The sequence below is a fragment of the Crinia signifera genome, chromosome 6 (assembly GCF_055691185.1).
Source record: "Crinia signifera chromosome 6, ASM5569118v1, whole genome shotgun sequence".
Taxonomy (NCBI): domain Eukaryota; kingdom Metazoa; phylum Chordata; class Amphibia; order Anura; family Myobatrachidae; genus Crinia; species Crinia signifera.
The window spans coordinates 260,219,956-260,246,921 of record NC_139222.1 but is presented as its reverse complement, the minus strand read 5'-3'; the positions used below and the strand labels follow the sequence as shown (position 1 = coordinate 260,246,921).

Genomic DNA, 26,966 nt, shown 5'->3' with positions numbered 1-26,966 from the left:
CCCGGGGAGAAGCACGAAAACTGTCTCTGCGTGGGGTTTCTATGTCTCCAGGCGTCAACCAAATCCAGCTCATTAACTAACCTAGCAAACGGGGTGGGTGTGAGGACAGGGGGGGAGGAAGGGCGGCCCGCGGCCGTCCATCTGTCTAGCGATTTATCTAGAATATTGTTGAAGTCCCCTATGCATAGCGTAGGGGCTAAGGGGAAAGAGGTAAGGAATGTCACAGCCTTCTTAAGGACCTCATTGCTATAGGGGGGGGGTATATATACCGCAAGAATATTTAAGGTGATATGGTTGACATTTGCCCTTAGGAAAACATATCGACCATATTGGTCGATTTGGTGGTGGGTGAGATGGAAGTTAATGGATTTTTTAATAAGGATTGTAACTCCTCTGGCGTTATTGGAGAAGGTGGAGTGGAACATATGTCCCACCCAGGGTTTTTTTAGGGACATAGTTTTAGTGCCAGTCAGGTGAGTCTCAGACAGGCAGGCTATGTCTGCTCCATGTTTTTTTATCTCAGCAAGCACAAGCGAGCGTTTAACCCTGTCATTAAGACCCCTCACATTCCAACCGAGTGTGCGGAGCCCCGCTACTGTATTAGAGGGAGGCATAGGTGAGGGGAAAAGTAGGTGAGAAGAAAAGAGGGCTCTCGTCGCCCGGGCTGGGGGCAAACAGGCCCATCATTGGCCATAGGAAGAGGGTGCAGTCTGGCTGGCCCTGGCACTTTAGTAAAAAAGACCTGGTACTCCCACGACCCACCTGTGTGATGGTCAGGCCCATGCGGCCCCCGGATACACCCCCCCGAACGCAACGGTCACTATGCAAACACTTACTTATGCGAGAATACATTGGCCTCATACACATCTTCACTTTTAAAAAAATTAAAGAAACTAAAAGAAGAAAGAACAGTAGAAACAGTAATAAAACAATCGTCCCAATAACCCTAACCCACCCTGTATACCTACCGAACATTAGATATACCTTGGATCCCAGTAACAGCTAGAACTAAACTTTCCCAACCAGAATGCTAACTGTACTAACTAAGGGGTATAGGTAATAGTAATCACTTATAGACAAATAACAATTTCCTAACATGCTTGAGCTCCTTAGAATGGAGTGCATCCTGAGCTAAATAGACAGGGTTAGTAAACAGTATGGGTAATTAGATTCCCCAAGTGCCCCACTCATGAGGTATTAGATCAATAATGCTCACAGTTCGTGTGTCAGTTCTGGTGCCGTGGCCTGCGGTCCAGCCACTGCTCGGCCTCCTGTGGAGAGTTGAAGAAGTGGGTGACACCATCCGCCACTACCCTAAGCCGTGCCGGGAACAGCATGGAATACTGCACCTGCCGGTCTCGTAGCTTGCGTTTGACTTGTAGGAACTGTGCCCGTGTTTTCTGAACATCTGCTGCAAAGTCGGGGAACACCGCTACCACCTGGTTATCAATTTTGAGGGGACCTCTCTCTCGAGCCAGCCTGAGGACAGCGTCTCTGTCTTTGTAGTGTAGGAATCTGGCTATGAAGGTGCGTGGGGGGGCTCCCGGTGGTGGGGCTCCAGCGGGTAATCGGTGGGCCCTTTCAACTGTGAATTGCCGGCTGAAGTCTTCAGGGGAGAATGTCTCTAGTAGCCACCTTTCTAGGAATTTCTCCGGGGAGGAGCCCCCCGTCCTTTCCGGTAGACCAACAAATCGCACATTGTTGCGACGAAGACGCCCCTCCATGTCAGATATCTTGGATTTAACGGCCGCCATTTGCGTGGTGAGATCCGCCACTGCTGTTTTAAGGGGATTGGTCACATCCTCCAAGTCTGATATCCTATGCTCGGCCTCCCCCACCCGCTCCCGGACCTTCTGCATATCATGGCGAATGAGGGAGACGTCAGATTGCACTTGACCGATTCTGTCCATGACTCTCTGCTCGGTAGCCGATATGGCTAGGAGGATCTGCTGAGTGGACTGAGCAGCCGTCTCAGTAGGGGGAGAGTCCTCATCCGCATTTGGGGATTTTGGAGATTCAGCTCGGCTCGTTGATTGCGCTGAAGGGGGGGGCTGGGAGCCCCGAGCATACTTCTCCAGTCTAGTCGCTGCGGAGGGGCCTCCCGTTTTCCCCATGGCACAAGGGGGTCCGGAACTTAGGCCGAAAGAGGTTTATTGACAGAGTTATATGTTAATGCGGTCACTCTGGGCGGGTGGTCTATTGGTTGGTGGGGAGACAGTCACCTCTGTCCCAGGGAGGGCCGTAGCACTGAGACCAGGAGGAGGTAGTAGATGACGAGACCAGCAGAGATCAGAGGAAAAAAAAAGGTTGGAGAAGGGAGGCCAGAGTGCAATATCAGAGAGTTCAAAGTCACTGCAGTGTGTGGCCAACCCTCCTGACAGGACCTCCAGGGGGGGACGGCGTCCTCAATGTAATAACAGGGAGGTCAGAGGCACTATGTTGAAGTATATGATGCAGATATAGGGCGGCAATATTGATGTATGGAGCAAGATGAGACCTTTAGGTATTATGTACAGCAGCAGGGGGGAGCACGCAGGTTTAGTGCCAGTGAACAATATGCTGGATTTTGCTTTATAGCAGGGGCTCTGCACTTTCCAGAGGTCGCTTATTGTGGGGTCTGGGGGGAGAGGCAGAGGGAAGGAGGCAGCCTGCTTCCGTGAGAGAAGTGGGTATTCTGCGAGTTCAGTGACTCCCATACATCACCCCCCTTCTTGAGATGATGAGGTGGGCTAGGGCAGATCACAGCCAGCGCCAACAGTGTCACCAAGGCTAAAGACTGTGGTGTCTGCTAGCTTTGTGCAGGGGAGTCTTGGGGATATCAGGAGGTTAAATACAGCGTGCTTTAGGCAAGCCCCTCAGTATGGTCTCACACAGAGTCTGGCCTCTGCATAAATGTCCTTTGCCAGTGGGGATAGGGGGGACAGAGGCAGCCAAGGAGGTTTTTAGAGGCAGTGTGCTGAGCAGAGCGAGGGCTTCTGTGGCAGGGAATAGGGGCAGTCAAGATGGCGCTGTCCTCCCCCTCCTCGCGCCCGTTTGGCGCCAATAGTTTCCCCAGGCGCCCCGTCACGACTCACCCGCTGTTTCAGCCCTTGTAGGAGACCTCCGCCTCCCGATGGATGTCAGGCTGGGAAGCGTCGGGTCGCCGCGTCCAGCCAGCCGCCTCCAAGCGCCGTGTGCCGGGCGGGGGGACGAGGTCGCGGGTGCGCGTCAGAGCCGGGTGCCGGGTCTTCTGAGCATTGCACTGGAGTAAGTCGGGCGGCGGCGGTGGGGGTCAGCAGGCTGCCTGTGCCCAGCGTCTCCCGCAAGGCAGTCTCCAGCACTCGCGGGCTCCGGTCCCTTGAGGATCCAAGATGGCGGCGGACGCTGCTCGTGGTGAGCGAGGCAGGGGGATACTCGCTCACAGCCAGGCACCCGGTCACACAAAGAGCCCAAGCTTGCGGCTGCAGTTGCCAGGGGTAATCCCCTATAAGGTAGTGGGGCACCAGCGTCTCCAGGAGGGCTCAGGGTGCAGGATAATGCAGGATTTTGCGGAGCTCAGTGAGAACACGTCTTCTCACATGCTTGGCCAAGCCACGCCCCCCCACTTTAAGTTAAGATTTAGCGAGATTAATGAGCGGATAGTGCTTACACTGGAGTTTTTAGGGAAAGGGGAGGCGTAAAGAGGGAGGTAATGAGATGAGCAGCAGTATTTAGCATAGTAGGCTATAGAGAGGAACACCAGAGTAGGAGTTTACAGTAGTCTTAAGTGGGAGAGATGTCTGAGAGGGTACATATGGATGACCACTGTTGGGTACACTGGCAATCAGAGTGCAGAGGTTCAGGTATGTATACTTGCCTTCCCGATGCCGACCCAACCCCCCCCCCCCCCCCTAACCACCACCACCCCCCTCAGTCTGACTCTAACACTCCCCACTAGTACCTAACCCCCTCTTCTGGGTGCATAACCAAAACCTGCCTCCCTGAAGTTTAACCCTTGGCCATCCCCCACCCACAACCTAATCTTCCTGCCTAAACCTGACCCCCCCCCCCCCCCCCACCCACACACACACATTCTCAGTGTAACGCTAACTTGCTATGGTTACTCGCTGTACAAATGTCAGGATTCAGGCACCGGCATTTGAATTGATGTAAGGATTCCGGTGACATGATCTCTGTAGTAGTTGGGATGCCAGCGTCGGTATAGTGAATGCCGGCATCCTGTCTGAGCTATGGTTGTGAAATAATGTGTGCAAATGGTTAATCACTTTGGGCAACCAGCCAATCAGCTCCTACCTGCCATGTCACAGATTGTGTTTGAAAAATGCCAGGTAGGAGCTGATTGGCTAGGTCCCCTTGGAGAAGTGGCATAGTGTATGGGGACCTTTAGATTTGGGTGGGGTGTCTTCAAACTGAAATCTAAATTGCAGTGCAAGAATAAAGCAGCCAGTATTTACCCTGCACATAAACAATATCGCTCACCCAAATCTAACTCTCTCTGCACATGTTACATCTTCCCCACCTGCAGCGCAGCATGATTTTGTCCATTGCAGCCTTACTTTCAGCTCTGAATTAAGCCCTATGTTCATATGTGCAGTATTGTAAACTTGGCAACTAGAATCTGGCTCCTTCCCAGTGACCATTGTACCATTACAGATGGCAGAGTTTGGCCTAATTGCCGTTATGATATTGTGCCTGGTGCCAATGGAAAAGCTGCAATATTAACGGTGCGATTATTGTCTGCATTTAAGTCTGCCATGTTGTATACATATTAACGGGCAGGTCTCTCACAAATGTTGAAATGACAACCTAGTGAAATCCATTCCCTAGTGAAGATATGTAAAACTACCATCTCCAATCATGCTAATGACTGTTTCAGAGGAAATGGCTTCCATAGTAAGGGTCAGATTTACATAATTACAGTGATCAAAGGCTCAAAGCTAAAAATGTTGTTTGTGTTTAATTACTTGATTTGAAGTGAGATAGTGTTTTATTTTACCGCGTTCATTGAGTCTCGCAGGACCTCTTCATCTGTTCTCCTCCTTCTCTGGCAGGCCTAGTTAGGGGGAGACAGGTTTTTTTTTTTTTTTTTTAGTTTTTTTTTTTTTTTTTTTTTAGTTTTTTTTTTTTTCTCTCTCTGACTGTCCTCTCTCACCCGGAGCTAAAGGTCCATACACACTGGGCGTTTTTGCCCAGTGTGTATGTATAACGATGAAGGAGAAAAATGTTCAGTGTATAGACACTGAGAATCTTTTGGCCATTTTATCGATTCCCAGGGTGGATGACTTTCCATAGCAGAACCCTATGGAAAGCCCTCCACTCCACCGCTCACCTGGCTGGTAATACCAGCAGATGAGCGGCCGGGCCAGCGATGATGTGAAAGCGCGCACCAGCACTCGCCACTCATCGCTGCCCCATACACACTGGGCGGCTTTCAAGCTGAAATCCACTCAAACGAGTAAACTGAGCGGCTTTTAACTCAGTCGCCCAATGTGTATGGGCCTCAATGCCCCAAAATTGAATTACTATTTAGTTTTAGATTATTTTTTGTATGTGCCATTATGTAGCAGAACAATAACCAATTATATGGCCCAGAGTGGGTGCTGTTATCATGGAGCATGGCCCTTATTCTGGTTCACTCGCAAAGGCAAATTCCTTCTCAAATAGACAAAACAATGTGCACTGCAGGGGGGTGGGGGGCAGATGTAACTTGTGAAGTGCACATGGGCCTTATTCTAGTTCACTCTTTCTGACAAAATCCTTCTTAGATGGAAAAAAACATGTGCATTGCAGGGGGCAGATGTAAAATGTGCAGAGAGAATTAGATTTGGGTGAGTTATTTTGTTTCTGTGCAGGGTAAATACTGGCTGCTTTATTTTTATACTGCAATATAGATCTCACTTTGAAGTAAAACCCCACCCAAACCCCACCCAAATCTAATCTAAGTAACATCAGCCCCACCTGCAGTGCACATGGTTTTGTCCATCTAAGAAGGATTTTGTCAAAGAGTGAACTAGAATAAGGCCCATGGTTCTGTCCATTTGAGAAGGAATTTGCCTTTGCAAAAGAGCCAGAATAAGGGCCTCTTATCAGAACCAGTATCAGAAAAGCCTTGTTGCAGCCTGGGGGCTTAACCATCTGCAACTGAATTTTCTATTATGTAGTGCAGGGATGTCCAAACTGCGGCCCTCCAGCTGTTGTGAACCTACACATCCCAGCATGCCTTGCAATCATTTTAGCATTCCCTAAAACCGTGGCAAGGCATGATGGGACTTGTAGTTTCAAAACATCTGGAGGTCCATCGTTTGGACATGCCTGATGTAGTGTTCAAGGCTTATTGATGACACTATTTGGTTTTCTGGGAGAAAACTTTTTTGTCTCTTTGTTGCTGATCCCTGTAACAGAGGGGAACTGATAATGAGATATAATTTCACCTCTCTGCACTCCCAGGTTGTCCCCGCACAGTATGGTTTGTAGTGTGGAGAAAGTGGGTCCCAGCATAGCCTATAAACAGCTCGTTGGGCAGGATTTAAAAAATGGGCTCCACTGTGGGCACACTAAAACCATGTTATGGATACGGATGAGGCTCCTGGGAGCGTGTTACCTTGTGGCCAGGCAGCACAGCAGAAAGCACATGCGTATAGTGATGAAAGGCGTGAGCCGTGCATTCCTTACAGCCAGCTGTGCCCACCCTTTGTATGAAGTCACAGACGCAGAACCGGTCCTCTTTCCACATGAACCTACTTGCATTCTAATGGCCTTACTTGATCATTGTAAGTGGATTAGTCATGAAGTGATTTGTGTCTGTAGGTAGAAGCACATGCTGGGTATGTCACACCATGGATCCGCTCTTCTAGCGGACGCATATTAATATACAGCTTGGCACGCAGCCAGCTTATTTATATCTTCCACCAGAAGAATGTGTGTCGCCTTTCCCGTGTCTAAGGTCAGTGTGACTGATACGCTTAGTTGTTTCACCCACACAGACCTAGGGGGGAATTTACTAAGATGGGAGTTCTATTAAACAACCGATCAGATTCAACTTCTTCTTTATTTAGCATCTTCTAGAAGATAAGAAGTAGAATCTAATTGGTTACAATGGGCCAAATACCATCTTCAGTAGAACTCCCATCTTGTACCCCTTTTATCGCAAATGCCGGGTCGCACCCACAGGGGCCGGGCTTATTCCCGAGTCGCTGAGGTCATCCGGGTGCGGGGTGGCGGCACATCATGCGGGGGAGGGGGCAGCACTAAAATGGCGCTGCTGCCTCCTCCATAGAAGTGAATGGGACCCAGTTTACCCATTCACACTGGCCAACAACCCGGGTCCGACCCGGGAATAACACTGCTTTTATCCCAGGTCAGATTGCCGGGTTCCTGGACCCAGGATATTCAGCATGGTCCTTTTACACCGCAGGCCGACTCGGGTCAACATAGCAACAACCCAGGATCTACTTCCGGGTTATTTGTGCATTGTGAAAGGGGTATAAGTAACTTTACCCCCTGGTGTTCATTCTAGCACCCTGCAACTTTCAAAACCCATGCAGTTCCACTTTCTTGCCTGAGGTGTTGCGCTCTCCTCTGGTGCATTTAGCACAGTGTGGTCTGTATTTCAGCACTGATATGCCGATCCAAACCTGTGCTAGAAGCACCACAGCTAATTTTGAAAGATGCAGGGTGCTAGAATGAATATTAAAGACCAATTGTGCAAAATCATGTGATCTCAAGACGTCTTTAAGAATTACAAAAATCCTATTTGTTGCCATTATTAAGTGTACATAGGAGTGGTAATTTGCTAGACGTGCATTTACAACAATTTCCTCCTACCCCCTTCCCAATGCAGCCATCTTGGTTATGTGGACTGGCTCTGGTATTCTGGAGAAGGCAGATTATTCAGTCGAAACGTGCCTCACAGCTGGGTGATGTAGTGAAGTCCTTTTCAATTCACAGCTTTTGTTTTCTTGAATATTGGTTAAAGGGTTGTTCACACGGTTCGATTTTGCTTGCTATACGATCCCAATTCAATTGGGTTTGAATTGAACAGCAAGCAAATGTATTTGATTTGGACGATCTAGTACACATCTGTACAATATTAGTCTGGCCTGCACAGTCTATTTTTCTATTCGATTTCGATGTCTATTCGATTTTGAACAGTGTGTACAGGGCATTAGACTGAAAAATTTCTTGTGACCAGACATCTAATGAATATTTGCTCTCCTTGCCCCATTGTGGTGGAAGCGGATAAATAGTTAACTCTTAGACCAGGAAGACTGATCAGTCATCTGCTTTTAGGAAGGGGAGCGCCTGTTTGTTACTGATTAGGAAGGCTAATTATGTTCCTTTTTAATATTGATCCCGTCCTTGGGTAGTCCCAAGTGGATTTAATAGCTCTCTCGTCAATTGCTGGTTTTGTTTCTCAGCAGAGCTTTTACCCTTCCTCCTTTCAAACTACCAAGGGGATCTAGTAATAGTCTGATTTGTTATGGGTTTGGCTGTATTTTGCTTCATTTTAAATAAATATTTATAGGGCATTTGTAGTTGTTTTGTCATTGCTGGTCCTCCAGTGCGATTAAACTAGTTTGAGGGCGGTATTCAATCCGGAATGTCCCAACAGTTGGAATCCCGGGCCGTTTACGCTCCGATTGACAGACACTCGATGGGCAGAATTCAATGTTCTGCCTGTCCAGTGTTGAAAACCGGGCGTGTCAGCGAAAACTGCTGCGGATTGTCAAAAAAACGGCCGTGAAGTTGACAATCCACTGCCATTTCCAACAAAACAAATACGACTTGTTTTAAAGTCGTATCTGTTTTGTCGAGTATGCCTTCAATTCTGTTGGAAACGGCAGCAATGAATAGGCTGCCACCGCTATTTCCCTGGTCGGAAATAGCGGCCAAGATTGAATACCCCCATTAATCTCTATGATAGTGGGCATGTGTGGCTTTTGTTTTTATAATAGGCCCTATAAATTCATGGATAGCACATGGGGGCATACAAAGTCCATTGTATTGACTGAAATGTCCTCATTCACTTCATCACAATATGCCATGTGGCATGAGGTGGCTAACATGAGTGTCCTGCCTGGTGCCTTGCAACAGAAATCTCGGTACTTGTTTCCTAGCACGGCGCCCATCGCATTGCATACCATAAGCCATACGATGGTATGCGATGCGAGGTTACGCGATGGCAGCCAATTTTAAATTGTATACCATCACATTGTATGCCATATACAATGGTATACGATTTAAAATTGTATTAGCACCCTAATGGGTGTTTTCAATGTTAAATGTGCCCCCTATAAGATTATTAATTGTATAAGCACCATAATGGGTGCTTACAATGTTAAAAGCACCCCCACGCCACCCCCACTATCATCGCCAACCCAAAGCGTGGCGAGCGGCAGCGCCACGCTTCGGGCTCGTTGGTCAGAGGATGCGTACCGCCGCCCCTCGCTGCGCTCGTCACGCTTCGGGTTGGCGTTGATAGTGGGGGTGCATTTAACATTGTAAGCACCCATTAGGGTGCTTATACAATTAAAAATCGTATAGGGGGGTCATTTACCATTGAAAAAACCCATTAGGGTGCTTATACAATTTAAAAATCGTATAGGGGGGGGTCATTTACCATTGAAAAAACCCATTAGGGTGCTTATACAATTTTTAAAATCACATCGCATGCGGGCATATGGCATGCGATGCGATACAATGCATACGATGCCATACGACTAAATATCGTGGGCGCCGTGCTAGGAAACAAGTACCGAAATCTCTTTTGCATAATTTTCACCTTGGTTGCAAACAGATTGGACAGAATGCTTTAGGAGATGCACTGATTGATTTGTTATATATGTGGAAGTTTGAATACATTTTCAGACTGCATTGCACACAGATTTGATAATAAGACGCATTATAGCCAAAAAAGACGATCGACACAAGCCAAGTTTTTATGGGATCTGGGGTCCCAAGAAATGCTGTTTGGTGCGACTACAGCAGTAGTGTGCGAGGGAACCAACAGTAGTCATTGCTTCCTATATTTATGGCATGGGCATAGTCTATGTGTAGGACAGGCTGGACTAATACAACTCAGTATGGAGACTGGAAAATGTGTTTTGAGTGCCAACATCACTGTAAAATATCCGCGAAAAATGCCAGCGTCGCTCACATTTATTATAGAAATTCACTGAAAGGGTTTATGGACTGTGAATAGTCCCAGGTGCAGTAACACAGAATGGTGCTATGACACGGAGTTCACTGTAGCGGTGATCTGGGACCCCTGCGTACCTGGGGTAATGGTGGTCGGCAGATACTTTGGAGAAGGGAATAAAATATAAAATTGGCATTGCTGAGGGTGCTGACACAAAGCTGGTGTGTTGGCAGTAGTGCCAGTGCTGGATCATGTTTCATAGGTGTGAGTCTAGCAGACATTGATCCGTTTGGGTGTGGAGGCTGTGCGGCTGGTAAAATAATGACAATCCTGGCAAGTATGTGCGGTCTGTTACTTCGGTGTTTGTGTGAATGGAAAGGACAGCGACAAGCAATGTCGGTAGTCATGTCAAATTCTAATTGATCGTAGGTTCCAGCTGTTTCTGCAACACATCATGAAGTATTGGTGTCATGGCAAGAACGCACAAAGGAACAGAACATACAAACACATTGTAAAATGATTGGTGTGGAGGATTATTAATCCCACCCATCCCACTAAGATTGTAAATTTGGTAACTAGTCTCCCCCGGAGTTAGGTGAAGTTGTAGAGGTGCTTGGGTTCTTAACTTGCTGGATAGAATCAAACATTTGAACTGGTTAAAGAGGTAAATGGTCTGCGGTGAGATGTTGTTTTGACTCCAGCTTCTCTTCTCGGGCAAGATCTGCGTTTGAGCCAAACCATGACGTTATTTTTAGTATAGTATTTTTAATAATTTTTTAGTAATGGTCAAAAATGTTCTTCTAGTGTCTCATAAATAGATGTCTGCTTATCCCTAAATACATGAATTTGCCAAACTGCAGCTGAAGTTATTGTTCGGCCTTGGGAGAGAGTGATAAGAGCTTGTGATTTATCAAAAGTGACACACATAATGGACATCCTACAAAGGTATTGCAGAAGAGATAGCGTTGCAGGTCACATCAGCTGAGACTCGCAGCCATTGTCTTAAACCGTAATGTCATGAATATTTAGATAATGTCTAAAAGTGCTTCAGGAGGCTGTAGGGAGGGATAGAGCGAGCCTAAATTGGGCTTTATTTTGCTATATGGAGCTTCCTGACCAGAATTGACACAATTCGGTCTTTAGATGTGAAGCTAGTTGAAAATGAAGGTACTATACTGAACAGTTTCCAGATGAAGACCTTTTGGTCTGTAGTTATTGCGATTGGATCAAATGCTTTCCTTCATTAGGTATGAAACCTATGTGGAATGTTAACATATGTTTGTGATGGTTTTTTTTATTTATTTTTTACACACGATGGTGTACGATCAAGAGTTTTTCCTCTTTATTTAATTGTATCAGTTTGTTCTTGGGACCTGGTGTTTTTTGTGTATATTTTTTTTTTTAAATAATTTTTTATTCTTAACCTTCTGTATTTTACATTTAAAAGGCAGCCAATAAAATGCCTTATTAGAATTACTGTGTTCGGTGACTGTGAGGGATGCCGGCCTAACTGTGACAAGGTAGTTTTGCCTTTTAAGTGATTGCCCCTTTAAAAAAAGGTCTTAGGTTTGGCCGGCATTCCGCACGGTTGCCAAATTCAGGTGTCATTACACACGGCCTAGGATCTGATATGGCAGCCTACCGGGCTAATATATTGGCTAGGTAGAATTCATCCAGTCTGTACCCGGAATAAAGCTGGCTACACACTGGAGCACCTGGTATTCATTCTGACATCGGAACCAGTGCCCTTGAGCCCACGTTAGAATGATTTTTATGAAAGACGGAACGATCATGTTCAACGCTAGCTAGCGATATCACTACGTTTGATGTGCAATATATAAAACCTAGCATCCGGAGCACGTAATTATTAAAAAGCAAATCGGCCTGATCTCATCCCAGCTTAAGTTGAAAAGGCCTAGTAGGGTGTGTTGGGCGCATAGACCAATCTAGGATGCAGGTTCACGTAATATCGGTATTTTATTTGTTACCAGATATTTATAAAGCGCACACATATTCTACAGCATTTTTTTGAGAATATTTCACATCCGTCTTTGCCCCAGCGGAGTCACCATGTCCAATATTGCTTCCCTTTTGGAATTTTGTATAGTAATGAGACGCACGTAGTCCATATTGAATCTCTTGCTATGTTTGGGTATATGCTATGGTCATTGCGGCTGCACAGGTCGGCTATAAAGATAATTTACTGCGCCTTCGGATATGTGTGATTCGATCTGTGCTAATGGAAGTGGACATATTTGGGAGAAATATTAACACTTCTTTTGTGTTGGTATCTGAATGTGCAGTATGCTGGAGGGTGTTGTTTAGCAGGTTTGTTATACTCTTGAGTCTTGTGTGACGGAGCTGTGTGTTTTGTGTAAATGATAAGCTGTGAAGGTAACCTTCCATATGAACGGGCTTTTTGCATCAGGAGTAAGAGCGTCGCTGTAGATGTGTATTGTGTTTTGTGGAACCAGGTGGTAACATCTAAGGGAAAAAAGATGAGTGCGTTGTAATTATATTCAGAGATAAACAAAACATAGCATGACGGGGATCTCTACATCCAGACAGTATACCCTGAGGCAGGGAAACGGCATCAGCTGGAACAAGCCCGGTGGGAAGGGGGCAGGAGAAAGAGATCATTGCACACCACTTGGTAATGTCATACTGAGGGATCGACAAAAATACACATCCTAATAACATACATCAGGGATGGGGAACCTTCGGCCCTTCAGCTGTTGTTGAACTACACATTCCATCATGCCCTGGTACAGTTTTGCCATTTGGCCATGCTAAAACTTTTGCAGGTCATTCTGGGATGTGTAGTTTAACAACATCTGGAGGGCCGAAGGTTCCCCATCCCTGACCTACATGATGTAGAGATGGGATTGGCCTCCCTAATAATAAATAAACAGGATTTGCAGAGCGGGGGAGCGGCTGGCTGCACAGCGTGACCTCTGGCCACATCACGCTGCGCAGAGCCGCACAGCCGGAGACTGGAGCAGCTAGGTAGCATCTGAGCGGGTGCATTAGACTGCATATGTTCAATCCGATCCCGGGATTCAAATCCCAGCAATATTAGGGCCAAATCCTGGGTTTTTTTTTCACCATTCTCAATCCTGGGATTGACTACCCTACATACATGTGATCAATTAACAGGGCCATTTGGGATGACATGGCCGGGATAAGTTATGGGGTGCAGGATGACCCCATGAATCTCCTTCATTCCAAACAGGAAAATGTTGACCAGGTCCAACCAAAGGTGTAAGTTCCCTAGCACCTGTATTACAGGATATTCTCCCCGGCAGTGAGGACTGTGTAATATAACACCAAACAGCACATGAAGAGGCCCAGAAGGAAAAATGATAACGTTTATAACTGAACAAACAGTCTGAGCAGAACCCCTGAGGCGTAATCACAAAATCAATGGGGGAACATTAAGTAAAATTCTGCCTATTCAAAGAGTGCTGAAAAGGCCTGCATCAGCTAACGGAGGAGATGGAAGGAAGAATTACAGTGGTATCCATCATCCTATCTGACAGACCATGGTGCTGACAGCAAATGGAGCTTAGCATTCAGTCAGGACATGACTCACCTAAGTGCAGGATGCTTGAGAAGGAAAGCTGGAGGTGTGAGTTTGAGGAACACCAGGAGCGGCCGGGATAAAGCACGACAGGATTGCTCAGGATGCAACTGTCAGTCCTGACAGAGAGAATAACTAGATTTTCTAAATATGTGGCGCATAGCAATCTATGGTACAAATCATGTAGGCAGCTGGGGAAACATTGGGGCAGAGCTGTCGGCCATATCTGGGAAACCCCAGCAATCTCTCTAGAGTATGATCACTCTGTTCTTGGAATTAATTGGTATTGAGAAACTCCTAATTGTACATTGGGCACTCCTAATTGTAATTGTAATGTCCGTACATTGCAATACAGTACACATTGTGTATTGGGCATCCCTTCAACAGCAGGGATACCATCATATTCTCTTGGGGAGCCTTTAGCTTCTTTACCAAACCATAATGCAGCCTTCCCGTGACTGTGTGATTTGAGTTTTGTCCATTATTATTTGCAGTATATATGCTTCCACTGGGTGATATAATCAGACGTCATGGCCTGGTCTATGCAGATGATACACAACTGTAGTGTTCATTCTAGCACCCGCCATCTTTGAAAACCCATGCAGTTCCTCTTCCCTACCTGGGGTGTCGCTATCTGCTGTAGTGCTTCTAGCAGTGTGGTATGTATATCGGCACTGATATGCAAACCAGACCTGTGCTAGGAACACCACAGCAGACAGCGACACCCCAGGCAGGGAACAGGAACTGCATGGGTTTTCAAAGATAGCGGGTGCTAGAATGAACACAACAACTGTACCTGTCCTTTGCTCCAGGCACTGATAACATAATAACAACCTTAAACGGCTGCCTAGCTGAGCTCCAGGAGTGGATGAGTGCCAGTTGGCTGAGAGTGAACCCAGATAAAACAGAAGTCCCGATGATAAATCACAGGACAAGACGGCAGCATAACCAACTGACCGGCACAGCACTAAAAACTCTGTTCATGTGCGGAATCTTGGTGTGGTCCTAGATAGTGCCTGACACTTAAACATCAGGTGTCAGCCACAATGAAATCGTCATTATATCATCTAAGGAATATAGCCAGAATCAAGTACTTAATTCCCTCAGAAGACCTGCCTAAAGTCATACATGCATTTATATCATCACGCCTAGACTACTGCAATGCTCTCTACCTGGGTCTCCCATCAAAAGAATTGCACCGCTTGCAGCTGGTACAAAATGCAGCCGCCAGACTATTAACTAATCAGGCTGCAGTTACAATCCCGATGGTCGGAATCCCGGCTGTCAAAATCCAGACGCCAGAATCCCGACCGCCGAAATCCCGACACTTTCTCCCTCTATGGGTGTCCACTACACCCATAGAGGGAGAATAAATTAGTGTAGCGAGGCACCGGGTCCGCTGCGTGGCGAGCGCACCGAGCCCACAAGGGGGGCGATCCACGTCGCACCCCTTGTCGGGATTCCGGCGGTCGGGCTTCTGGTGTCGGGATTTTGAACGACGGGATTTAGTACCAATCCAAACTGGCTACCTGTAAAATGGTGAATAATTTTCAAGATTGGCTTGAACAGGCATGACCAGGGCCCAAGGTACCTGCAGCAGCTTCTGATTCCTTACTGTCCTACTCGATTTACTTCAATCCGTTGAAGGACTACTAACAGTACCCAGAATTTCCCTGAATTCATCTGGGGGTCGAGCTTTGTTGCTCCAACTCTATGGAACTCTCTCCCTCCCTCTGCATTACCATCTCTTTCTAACTTCATGTCTGTACCCCCACCATCTGCCTTTTTCATCTCTGTCCCCCCATCTTTCTCTCTATCAGCCCCCATTTGTGCCTCTCATTGGGAAGTGTTCAGCATCCCAACAGGCGGGATACCAACATCAGTGAGAATGCCAGAACCCCAACTGCCAGCATCTCAAATGCAAGTATGCAAGGAGCAGTAGTGTTAAGGCAGAGGGGTATTTAGGTTTAGGAACAGTGGGACAGATGTATCAAGCTTCAAATAGTGATACAGTGCAGAGTGATAAACAACCAGCCAATCAACCAACTCCTACCTGTCATGTTTCAAACCCAGCCTATGTCATGACAGGTAGGAGCTGATTGGCTGGCTGATTATCACTTTCCATTTTATCACTTTTTCAATCTTAATACATCTGGCCCTAAGGGAGGACGTAAGATTCGACTGTGGGGAAGGTGGTTGTTAGGCTGCTAGGAGGGAGGGTTAGGCACTTAGGAGAAGGTTTGGTTTAGGGCCAGATGCACCAATCTTCAAAAGTGATAAAATGGAGAGTGATATACAACCAGCCAATCAGCTCCTATCTGGCATGTCACAGACTGTGTTTGAAAAATGTCAGGCAGAAGCTGATTGGTTGGATGTTTATTACTCCATTTTATCACTTTTTTTTTAAGCTTAGTGCATCTGGCTCAGAGTGTCTTAGAAGGGGGTTAGGCTGAGTGGCGGGGGGGGGGGGGGGGTAAGTTTAGGTGGTGGGGTACAGGTTTAGGCACTAGCAGGGAGGGACTCCTCTAGATTCCGGTGTTGGTATTCTGACCACCGGCATCCACACCACCAGTCATCTATAAGTAGAAAAAGACCAAGAACTATATAAATTGCACTATTACCAAATAAAACTTTATAATACCGGCCGGTATATCTTAATAACTATTACACAACCATGCTCTGTAGCAAAACAGGGCTAAAACGCATAAATATATAACACCAAAATAAACCTCCACTAATAAATACTAGTTTAAACCGGTATGCAAATATAACAAGTCCTCAAAACCAGTTTTTATATTTGGTACTTGTTTTGGTACTTGTTTAGTTTCACGGTGCCCGATATATCAGATGCGATATCGGCCGATATATCGATGCGATCTAATGCGATTTTTTTTTTTTTTTTTTAACCTGTTCAAAACTACGCATGGAGTTGATTTTATATAGTGTGGCGAGCGCAGTATTCCGCGTCCCCTCACAACGCTTACGGCTCGCTACGCTCGCCACACTATATAAAATCAACACCATGCGTAGTGGATAGTGGAGTTATGAACGGGTAAAAAATTGCATCGATATATCGGCCGATATTGCATCTGCTATATCAGGCGCCGTGAAACTATACAAGTCCCTTTATATTTATATTATACTGGTTTAGTGACAGTATTTAATAGTGGAGGTTTATACCAAGGTTATATATTCATGTGTTTTTGCCCCTTTTTCCTTCAGCAACCTGATTGTACAAACAGAATCCATGCGTGTTACCCACCTTCTGCCTCCTGGTATTTGGGGTTGCCTTACTATGTTAGCATTTGGATATCTCATTTCTGCTGGTAATCTCCTAAATTATTGCAGCATTCCAACCTGCTTCTATTTAGTGCTAGCATTCAGACCATGGGGTTGCGATGGGTAAACTGAAGACCTCTCCAGAGAGATGGGAGATTATGATGGGGAATAATCACCGTGAATAGATAAAAATAATGTTTTACTGGCAGCATAAATCCAACCGAAAATAACAACCTAGAACTCAAACAGGACATTAACTGGGATACATACAGATGACTGGAGGACGAGATGACCCGCAGCCTAACCCTAGCCCTCCTCGGGAAGGCCTAACCTTTCTTCCCTGCAGCCCATAGCCTAACCCTCCTGTCCCATAGCCATTGTGATTGGTTGCCCATAGCAACATCACATGTGAAATATAATACACATCTTAGCAAATTTCCCCCAAAGCATTCTGGCTAACTCACACTCAAGGCACATCAACCCCACCTGGACTCTGTGACCACGGGGAAGCCCCTCAACTACCCCTCAGTTTCTCCTGGACTCTATCTTGTGTGTGTGTGTGTGTGTGTGTGTGTATATAGAATATAGTACATGGTTTGTGCCTCCACAATGCTGCCATACATGTGCCTTCTGCTGGCCACACAGGTGTGGCAGCCATTCTGCGGTAACTTGCTGGGGTCCTGTAATCATTTTAATTGCCTGACTGGGTCCCAGAGCAATATAGTTTGAGAACACCTGCTGTAGTATCATCCCGTAATCAGGCGGTAATGCTGGAGAGACCTGTGTCTGTACCATAGACCGCTAAAGGAGAGGTAATATAATCCAGTACACCTAGAGGGTTATTCTGATTCACTCGGAAAGGCACAATCACTTTCTAATGGACAAAGCCATGTGCACTGCAGGCGGGGCTGATGTAACATGTGCAGAGAGAGTTAGATTTGGGTGGGGGTGTACTTCAAACTGATGTCTATATTGCAGTGTAAAAATAAAGCAGCCCGTATTTACCCTGCACAGAAACAATAAAACACCCACATCTAATGATCTCTGCACATGTTACATCTGAGCGGGACTGTGCCTTTCCGAGTGAATCAGAATAATCCCCCTAGTTCCAAAACACTTAGATTTTAGAAGCCTGGCTCCGACAGCTAAGCCCCCTTTTTATGGCAATAAGCTATAGAAGCTTATAAGCAACTTTTGCAGCATGGATAAGCCCGGTGCGTTATTTCTGGGAAAAGGCAACATTGGGTAAAAAAAATTGTATTGTGGGTATGGGTCATTGGGTTGCCAGGCCTCAAGTCGACACACAAAAGATTGACCGGGTCAAAATGTCAACAATGGGAAGGTCTGCTGTAGTATCATCCCGTAATAAGGCGGTAATGCTGGAGAGACCTGTGTCTGTACCATAGACCGCTAAAGGAGAGGTAATATAATCCTGTACACCTAGGGGGGTATTCTGATTCACTCGGAAAGGCACAATCACTCTCTAATGGACAAAACCATGTGCACTGCAGGCGGGGCTGGTGTAACATGTGCAGAGAGAGGTAGATTTGGGTGGGGGTGTACTTCAAACTGATGTCTATATTGCAGTGTAAAAATAAAGCAGCCAGTATTTACCCTGCACAGAAACAATAAAACACCCACATCTAATGATCTCTGCACATGTTACATCTGAGCGGGACTGTGCCTTTCCGAGTGAATCAGAATAATCCCCCTAGTTCCAAAACACTTAGATTTTAGAAGCCTGGCTCCGACAGCTAAGCCCCCTTTTTATGGCAATAAGCTATAGAAGCTTATAAGCAACTTTTGCAGCATGGATAAGCCCGCTGCGTTATTTCTGGAAAAAAGGCAACATTGGGTAAAAAAAATTGTATTGTGGTTTATGAGTCATTGGGTTGCCAGGCCTCAAGTCGACACACAAAAGATTGACCGGGTCAAAATGTCAACAATGGGAAGGTCGACATGGGGTTTTCGCGGTTTTATTGTCCCTATGTCAACACACACCGTGTCGGTGCACCGCGGCCCCGCGCATGGCTTACTGCGCTCACTATGCTTCAGGCACACTATTTTATTCTCCCTCCATGCCCTAGTGGATGGTAGGGTAAGTAAAACCGCCTGTTGGCTCAAAATACATGAAAAACCCCATGTTGACCTTTTTGATTGTTGACCTTCCCAATGCCGACAATGATTTGTCGACATTTTGACCCTGTCGACCTTGGACATGTCGACATTTTACATGTGTAGGCATAAGGCTTGTGGACCTTCAGTGGCCGACCGAGTGTATGTCGACCGTATACCACGCTAATGTAGCTATGAGGATGAGGGCTTAGAAGCAGAGTACAGTGTATTTACCAGTTGGAAGATCACTGTATCGCCAGCTCTGCGTGTTACTGCCATACAGTTATCCGTCACATTTGTAATATGAGAAGGCAGCATGTCCGTGTGATGTGTCACGCTGGGGTGTTGGTCTCTGCATTGTATTCGGAACACTGTTCCCTGTACAATCTGGTGCATTGCTCACAAATGACATCTAAAGATAACGTACTAATGACTGCTTACCAGGAGCCTCTATCTGATTAATCACACAGAAGTATTCCAGCCCATTGGACAGAGTCCTATGCTCTTGTCTCTTACCCCATTAGATTCATAAAGGGACAGAACAGGGAGACGGTGTTTGGGGGGGGGGTTTGTCAGATCTTGGAGTTCTAAACTGCGTGTTGGCTAACTCTACCACCTAGCGGAATTCTCATTACTATGGGAAAGGAGCGGGCTGCGCAGGTTTAATGAAGAACAAAGTATTGATTTTTGCCATGTTTCACAACCTTTGATATGTTATTGTCTAGTAATGAATGCACGTGCTCTACAGAACGTATCGCACAGCAGCTGTCATTTATAAACCCTGTGTGACAGCGACTGAGGAAAGCTGATTGTTCATACGGCATAGACCTTATATTCGTGGTATACGGCCATTAGGTAGACATGCAGTGGGTCGGCCGCTGACGGTCAACATAGCTTAAGTCGTCGCGTGAAATAGAACAAAATGTCTAAGGCCGGCCTTGTTGGAAGGTCGACACTATTGGTGGCTGAGTTGCTTTCTCTAAGTCGTACATTTACGTTTTATTCATTGGTCTCCTTTCTGCTGCAGCCTGTGATCGCTATTATTTAAACCAAAAATAATAATCGAAAATAATTCCCCTTTCAGACATACTACCAGAGATTTTAGAAACATAGAATTTGACAGCAGATAAGAACCACTTGGCCCATCTAGTCTGCCCCTTATTTAAACATGTTACCTCAAACCATAAAACCATATTTGATCCTTATTTTTTTTGTGAGGATATCAATATCCCTATCCCAAGCATACATTTCTCTATTGTATTTGCCTCCACCACCTCTGATGGGAGGCTTTTCCACTTATCCACTACTCTTTCTGTGACTTAATGCTTCCTCAGATTTGCCCGGGATGATCCAGAGTTTTCAACCCAGTACACTCCCGAGATTTTAGTCACAGACCCTCTTTTACACTATACCGCCGCCTCAGGAATATCCGGGGTAGACCCCTTTCATGCGTAAGCCGGGTTTTTCAAGTATTTCCCTGTTTCGTCATTAAAAGGGGACACTTTGCTGGCTCACAATAATGATGTCATACAAAGGTGGGGGCTGACTACAAAAGGGCCTGTTAGGAGTTCCCACAATGCATTGCTATTACGGCTGCTGAGGACATGTGGAGCCTGGCGAGATTGTCCGCACATGTGCCTGAGGTGTCTCTCTCCCGGCTGCTGCTGATGACCTCATCAGAAGCCGACTCCACTGTCAAAAGACAGACAAACACAGGTAGCACCATTCAGACATAACCCTGGACAAGTTTGCAGGGGCTCAGGATCCACGTTCCTGTGGAAAATTCCCTAATTTTTGCATATCTGAAAGGGGTATCAAATACGCTTTGTGTTACCTAATCCGAAAATGTCATTTTATTAGTTACATGAAGTGTAGTTCTACCCATAGAGATGGGATAGTGAGAAGGGTTTATGTTGCTGTCACTGATCATGTAGTTATTCTGCTATTGCATGTACCGGCAGCCTGAACTGACCAGTACGATAGGTGCTTCCGGCTTGTGACAAACCCAAATTGAATTGCAGAAGTGAATTAGTCTACTTTTGGGAAAGTAAGCGACGTGTTGGCACTTCCTTTTTTGTTCAATTTAAATAGTCTCCAGCACACATTTTCAGAACATCTCCCCACTAGCTATTAATATGTAGCCGGTCTCTGGCATGGGACCTCGCTCGTGTAGTGTAGTTGGCTGCTTTCCCTAATTGGGGCCCATACATTTACAATTAAGCAGAATGCCATTCTTATTGTGCCTGGTTTGGAGGATCAGCCATCATCGGAGTGTCCCCAATCGGAGAATAGGCCTGTAAATGTAGGTCTATGTCCCTCCCCCTATACATTAATTCTAATTTCTACCTACATGCTCGTTGCCAGAGCTTTCATGGTCAACGCTGGCGCTAGCGTTACCAGATCTCTAGCACTTTTGGGTAATGTTATGCAACCTGTGCTTCCCTGACTAATGCTAGAGGTCCAGTAGGACCTCTATCATCTGTCTTGTCCTGGTTGGCAGCCATTTTTGGAGGGACATTTTCAACAGATTTCCATACGGACCGCCAGACAAGCCACCGCTTGGTCTGTGGGGTGGATATTGCTACAGTATCTGTATGTGCCTGATTTACGCCAAGCACAATTCACATGGATTTAATACTTTGGCAAGAATTGTAGAAACGACTGTGTACCTTAGTCTACAGAGAGAAAAAGGGTTTCCCAGCATAATACATTCCCTAGTAATCCACGTAACCAAAAGCATCACTGTCTGCTATTTGCACCTGCACCAGCAGATTTCCATACGCATGCAGCTCTGTGTGCTGAGACCTGAGCGATGTATTATCGCTCGGAACGCTCTCAACGTGTGTAGGGACCATTAGCAAACACGCTCGTGACCTTGTTTATGCTAATGAAGGACAGAACATGATCATTTTAGTCTTTCACTTATGGGCCCTACACACGATCTGTCAGGGGCAGTGCACTGGCCCCGATCGATTAATAACTTGTGTGCAGGTTATTATTGGGCAATAGATTCAGACCCGCGGGGCTGCGCATTTAGATCACAGCGGTTATATTGAGGCATTTTTGATAAATTTATAGAAATTATTTAAAATCACTCAGAAAATGCCTCAATATCGCTTCAATGTGTAGGGCCCCGTACATTTGTGTAGAACAGCAATCTAGGGACCGCAGGAGTGTGCAATCCGCCATACACACAATTTCGGAACGGCAAATCAGGACGGAATTGCTCCAATGTGTACCCAGCTTTACTTTACTCCGGTTGCCTTAGAATTGCCACATCCCACCTATCCCAATTACAAGCTGGCCTCAGTGCCAGAATATTTTGCCCCATCTGCTGTAGTATTTCCTCAGTGACTGCCCTCTAGAGTTAGGGTGAAAAGTGGCCAAAATCGCTTTTGATTGACATCCCATCTGATCCGCGGTCCCGTGCGCAGCGGGTCGGAAGTTTGATGTGCTGCACTTATAAATAAATAAGATGTGCAGTACATGCCGGTGTATCACATCCGATTTTTCCCTTGAACTCCCCTGGCAACTTCCGGGGAGCTGCTGGGGAGTTCAAAGGAAATCAGGTTGGACTAGTGCAGTGGCAGCCAACCCTAGCCTGCGAGAGCTACCAACAGTTCACATTTTCCAGACAACCTAGCTGCTGCACAGCTGCACTCATTAATCACTGACACATTTTAAAAGATCCACAGATGGAGCTAATTAGCTCACTTGTGATTCTGTGAGGAGACCTGCAAAACATGCACTGTTTGGTAGCTCTCGAGGACTAGGGTTGGCTACCCCAGGACTAGTGTATGGGGGACCTTTAATTTGAAGGCTTTCTTACAGACTAATTAAAATTACTTTTTCAGTCTTGCAATTGATTTGTATTGATGTGTATAGCCTGTGTGTTATTTATGTGGTCATGCATTAACATCTATCTTCCTTTTTCCCATCTTCCACCTTCAGATAAGACAGCTGTTCCTCTAGAGTTTCACTACGCCTATAAACATCCTGACAAACTCCCCTGAAGAGACTCGGGGTGGCTGCTCTCCTGACAGCAAGATGAGATATATGGTCATCTGTGAAGGACGCCCGTCACCTGGGCCTCGCAGCTGACACGCGGAATTCTCAAGGACATCAAACCACAAATAAACCTGCTCTGTGTTTTTAATAGTAGTGATGTAGTAACGGCAAACAAACCACAAAATTAATTTATTAAAATTTTTCTTTTCTTTGTTTTAAAAACGAAAAAAAAAAAAAAATGTAACTCCTTGCTGCTGCTTAGTTTACCGAGTACTAGACTAAAGCTAAGAAACCGAAACGGAAAGTATTTAATCAAGGCCAAAATGAAACAAATACACTGTAGAAATCTAAGTATCTAAAAGTTCTAATGAAATGGTTTCAAAATGTCGTGAATTGCACCGGTATGGTTCTCTCTGCACAAAAAGTTTCTCTTTCTGAAATCTCTACCAAAGGAAACTCTAGTTTCAACTAGTATAAAGTATTTATTTAACAAACGGTTATAGGGATATTCTTTTTTTTTTTTCTAAATCCTAATGTGAACTCTGTGTATTCACTAATGTACATGAGCATTTTTCAAGTTCTGTATTGGTTGATTTTATCCCAAACTTAGTAAAAACAATTTTATTTTTAAATTGTTTTGTATGGTTTTTTTTTTAAATTTATTTATTTTACTTGCATCTGTTGATTTTCGTAGGATCAGACAACGTGGCAGCGGAAAAGAACCACTTGTCCCATCTAGTCTAACCATATACATACATCCGTATCAGAATCAGCTTTATTGGCCAGGTATACTTGTGTATACTAGGAATTCGATTTGGATTGCTGTGCAACAGCCAGGATGGGAAAAAGTAAAAACAGTGAAAGTACAGATCTAGATCACATGTACTGTACACATATGCACTAAATGATGAGGAACACGGACATGGGGACATATATTTAACTGAGCTGTACAGCACCCAGACAGCCATTCAGTGGCGCCACTTGGTGATTGCAACAGCCAGATAGGTAGATGGTAGAACAGTACAGATATAGAACACAACAGGGGTGACATAGAGTACATATTTTGGCACAGTTCCTAGGCAGCCATCAGCGGCGCCATCTTGATCATTGCTACGCACAGCACAGGGCAGCAGTAGAAGGGCTTAACAGGCCATTTGCCTTTCAGCGTACCACAGGAGTCAGCCAGCGTGGATGGATCCTGAGGCTGTCCCTCTGTGGGGCCAGAGTGTCAGGGGCCGTGTCTGGGGGGAGAGCAAGTGTGTGTGTGTGGGGGGAGACAGTGAGGCTGGGGGCTGGAGTTGGGCCCCCTCTAGGCCCATGTTGGTTTCACCTGATGGTGGGAGTGGGGGCGGACCGGCGCTCTCAGTCCACCGGAGGTCTCGGCCTGCGGCCCGCTGGCCGGGAATCTCCTCTGTCTCGACAGGTGATCCTTCTTCAGGAGGGTGTTACAGCATCTGCTGATGGGTGTCGCTGCTGGCTGGAAGTCGGGATACCCCGTCCCGATGGAGCTGTGTCTCACCACCAGGGCAGCGGTTGGTGGTCATGCATGCTGCGGCGCCTCTGCCTGTCTCCGGCCAGGGGACGCTGCATCCTGCGCCAGGGGCACTCGGCACTCTCATTCCTCCTTTGCACTCTCACCCGTCCTCCCCCGCCTCCATCGATGCTGAAGCACCCCTCCGACGGGGACTGGGAAGGGAGCTCCGTGCATGCGACCATCCACGGCCCCCACCGGCACATACATACTACATTCATACTAGGATTCATTTTCAGTTTAACCTACCAGTATGTTTTTGGAGTATTTGAGAAAACTAAAGAATAATGGGGAGAATATACAAACTTCACACAGGTACGCCCGCTTTGGGAATCAAACTCACAACCTCAGTGCTGCTAAGCATTACACCAGCCATACTGCCGAACCCTGTAAGGCCTTTATTGGTTCCATAAATGGATGTGGATGCATGCATTAAACGAACCTCTCTATTAAAACAACTTACAGTGTATGTACGCAGTCGTGTTGCACGGTCTGGGAGTTGAAGGTGGTGGTAGGTGTGGGATTGAGTCATCTTAGATCTGATTACAGAAAGGTTAATCAGATATAGTATAAATTGGGGCAGATGTATTAAGCCTGGTGAAGTGATAAAGTGATAACACACCAGCCAACCAGCTCCTGTCAAGTTACAGGCTGGGTTTGAAAAATAACAGTTAGGGACAGATTGGCTGCTGCATTATCACCTGCCACTTTATCACTTCGTTAGGCCTTGCATTGAGACTAGATACGTTTCATATAAAGATTTGTGGCGACAGTGTAATCTGTGTCTGCCTGACGTGATGGCGTGGGTGGTTGTGTTTCATCCATGACGGAGGGATTGAGGGGGAGCATTTTATTCTAACGTACTCTACGTGAGCTTGCATAAAACACGGACATACAAGGTAGATGAGGTCAGTGTATGTAGGAAAACAAAGGCTTTAGGAGTGTCCTGCTCATGAGAATTTAGCAGTGTGTCATTGGGAGGAAGAAGTTAATTAACAGACAGGATATTGCTCCTTAGCAGAGCGTGTGCTGTCTGGCTCGATTAATGATTAAGCAAATGGTCCCATGGGTAATACAATCGTATTCTTCCTTTGTTAGCTGTCTTTGTGCTTACAGTACATTGAGCAATGTTTCACTTTCTGCATTTTATCTTATTTGTTTAAAGAATTCTTACACCACTCGCAAGAAAACGGTATCTGGTCCGTAGGTTGGGATACAGTCGTATTGTCGACTGCTCTTAGGTCGACACCGTTGGGTCGACAGGGCAAAGGTCGAGATGGGACAAGGTCGACATGGGTTTAGGTCAACATATGCGTTAGGTCGACATGGGTTTTTTCACTGTTTTTTGAGCTGACATGTGCCGACAGGCGGTATTTCATGCCCTAACATCCAATGGGGCGTGGTGTGAAAATAAAACAGAGTGCCGAGTGCAGCGAGGCACCGTGCCCAAAGCATTGCGAGCGATGTAAAGGGCTGCGGTTGACTTCCAACTGTGTCCATGTCGACTGTGTTCGGGTAAAAAACTGTGAAAAACCCATGTCGACCTAAACCAATGTCGACCTAGACACCTGTCAACCTTGACCCATGTCGACCTAGAACCCTGTCAACCCTTCCCCCCCCTGTCGACCCAATGGTGTCGACCTAAGTATGGTTGATAAAACGATCCATACCCCGTAGGTTGACAGACAACATTTTGAAGCAAGCGACAAGGTCGTAATTTTTAAGAATTTTTATTTGGGGGGGCCACCCCTGTACACCAGGGGTGGCCAACCGGTCCTCGAGATCTACCAACTGTCCATGTTTTCCAAACCACCTAGCTGGTGCACATCTGTAGTCAATACTAACTGTCACATTTTCAAACCTGCTGCATTCATTCCTACTATAGATCCACAGGTTGCCTGGAAAACATGCACCGTTGGTAGATCTTGAGGACAGGTTTGGCCACCCCTGCTGTACACCATAACCCAAGAAAGCACCAAACCACACGTGTGTGTATATACGCACAATGTATATAATATATCTCTTATATATTTAGCCAGATCTGTCACTCATCCCTGTGTAGAATGTTCCTGTGTAGAACATTTTCATGTGTATAACGTTCCACCTCCTTGACATCACCACTCCCCGCCCAGCCAGGGCTACAGTACACGCCCACCATCCACCATTACTCCACAGCCACCACCCACCATTACTCCCGCACACCCCTACCCTCTGCCAGGACCCCCGCGATCCCCCCCTCCCGCGAAATCGGGGGACCCCAGTGACCTCCCCTCCCGCGAATCGCGGGACCCCCCTCCCGCGCATCGCGGGACCCCGCAAACCCCCCTCCCGCGATT

The 26,966-nt window shown here is 46.2% G+C and overlaps 1 protein-coding gene across 1 annotated transcript in view; it reads left to right on the top strand.

Annotated features, from left to right (window-relative positions):
- The window catches only part of PWWP2B (PWWP domain containing 2B), a 47,793-nt gene extending 24,062 nt beyond the window's left edge, over positions 1-23,731 (top strand). Inside the window, exon 3 of the mRNA XM_083149449.1 lies at positions 23,043-23,731. The gene's annotated coding sequence lies outside the window, so the exon portion shown is untranslated. The remainder of the gene's footprint in view (positions 1-23,042) is intronic.
- The last annotated feature ends 3,235 nt before the right edge of the window (positions 23,732-26,966 follow it).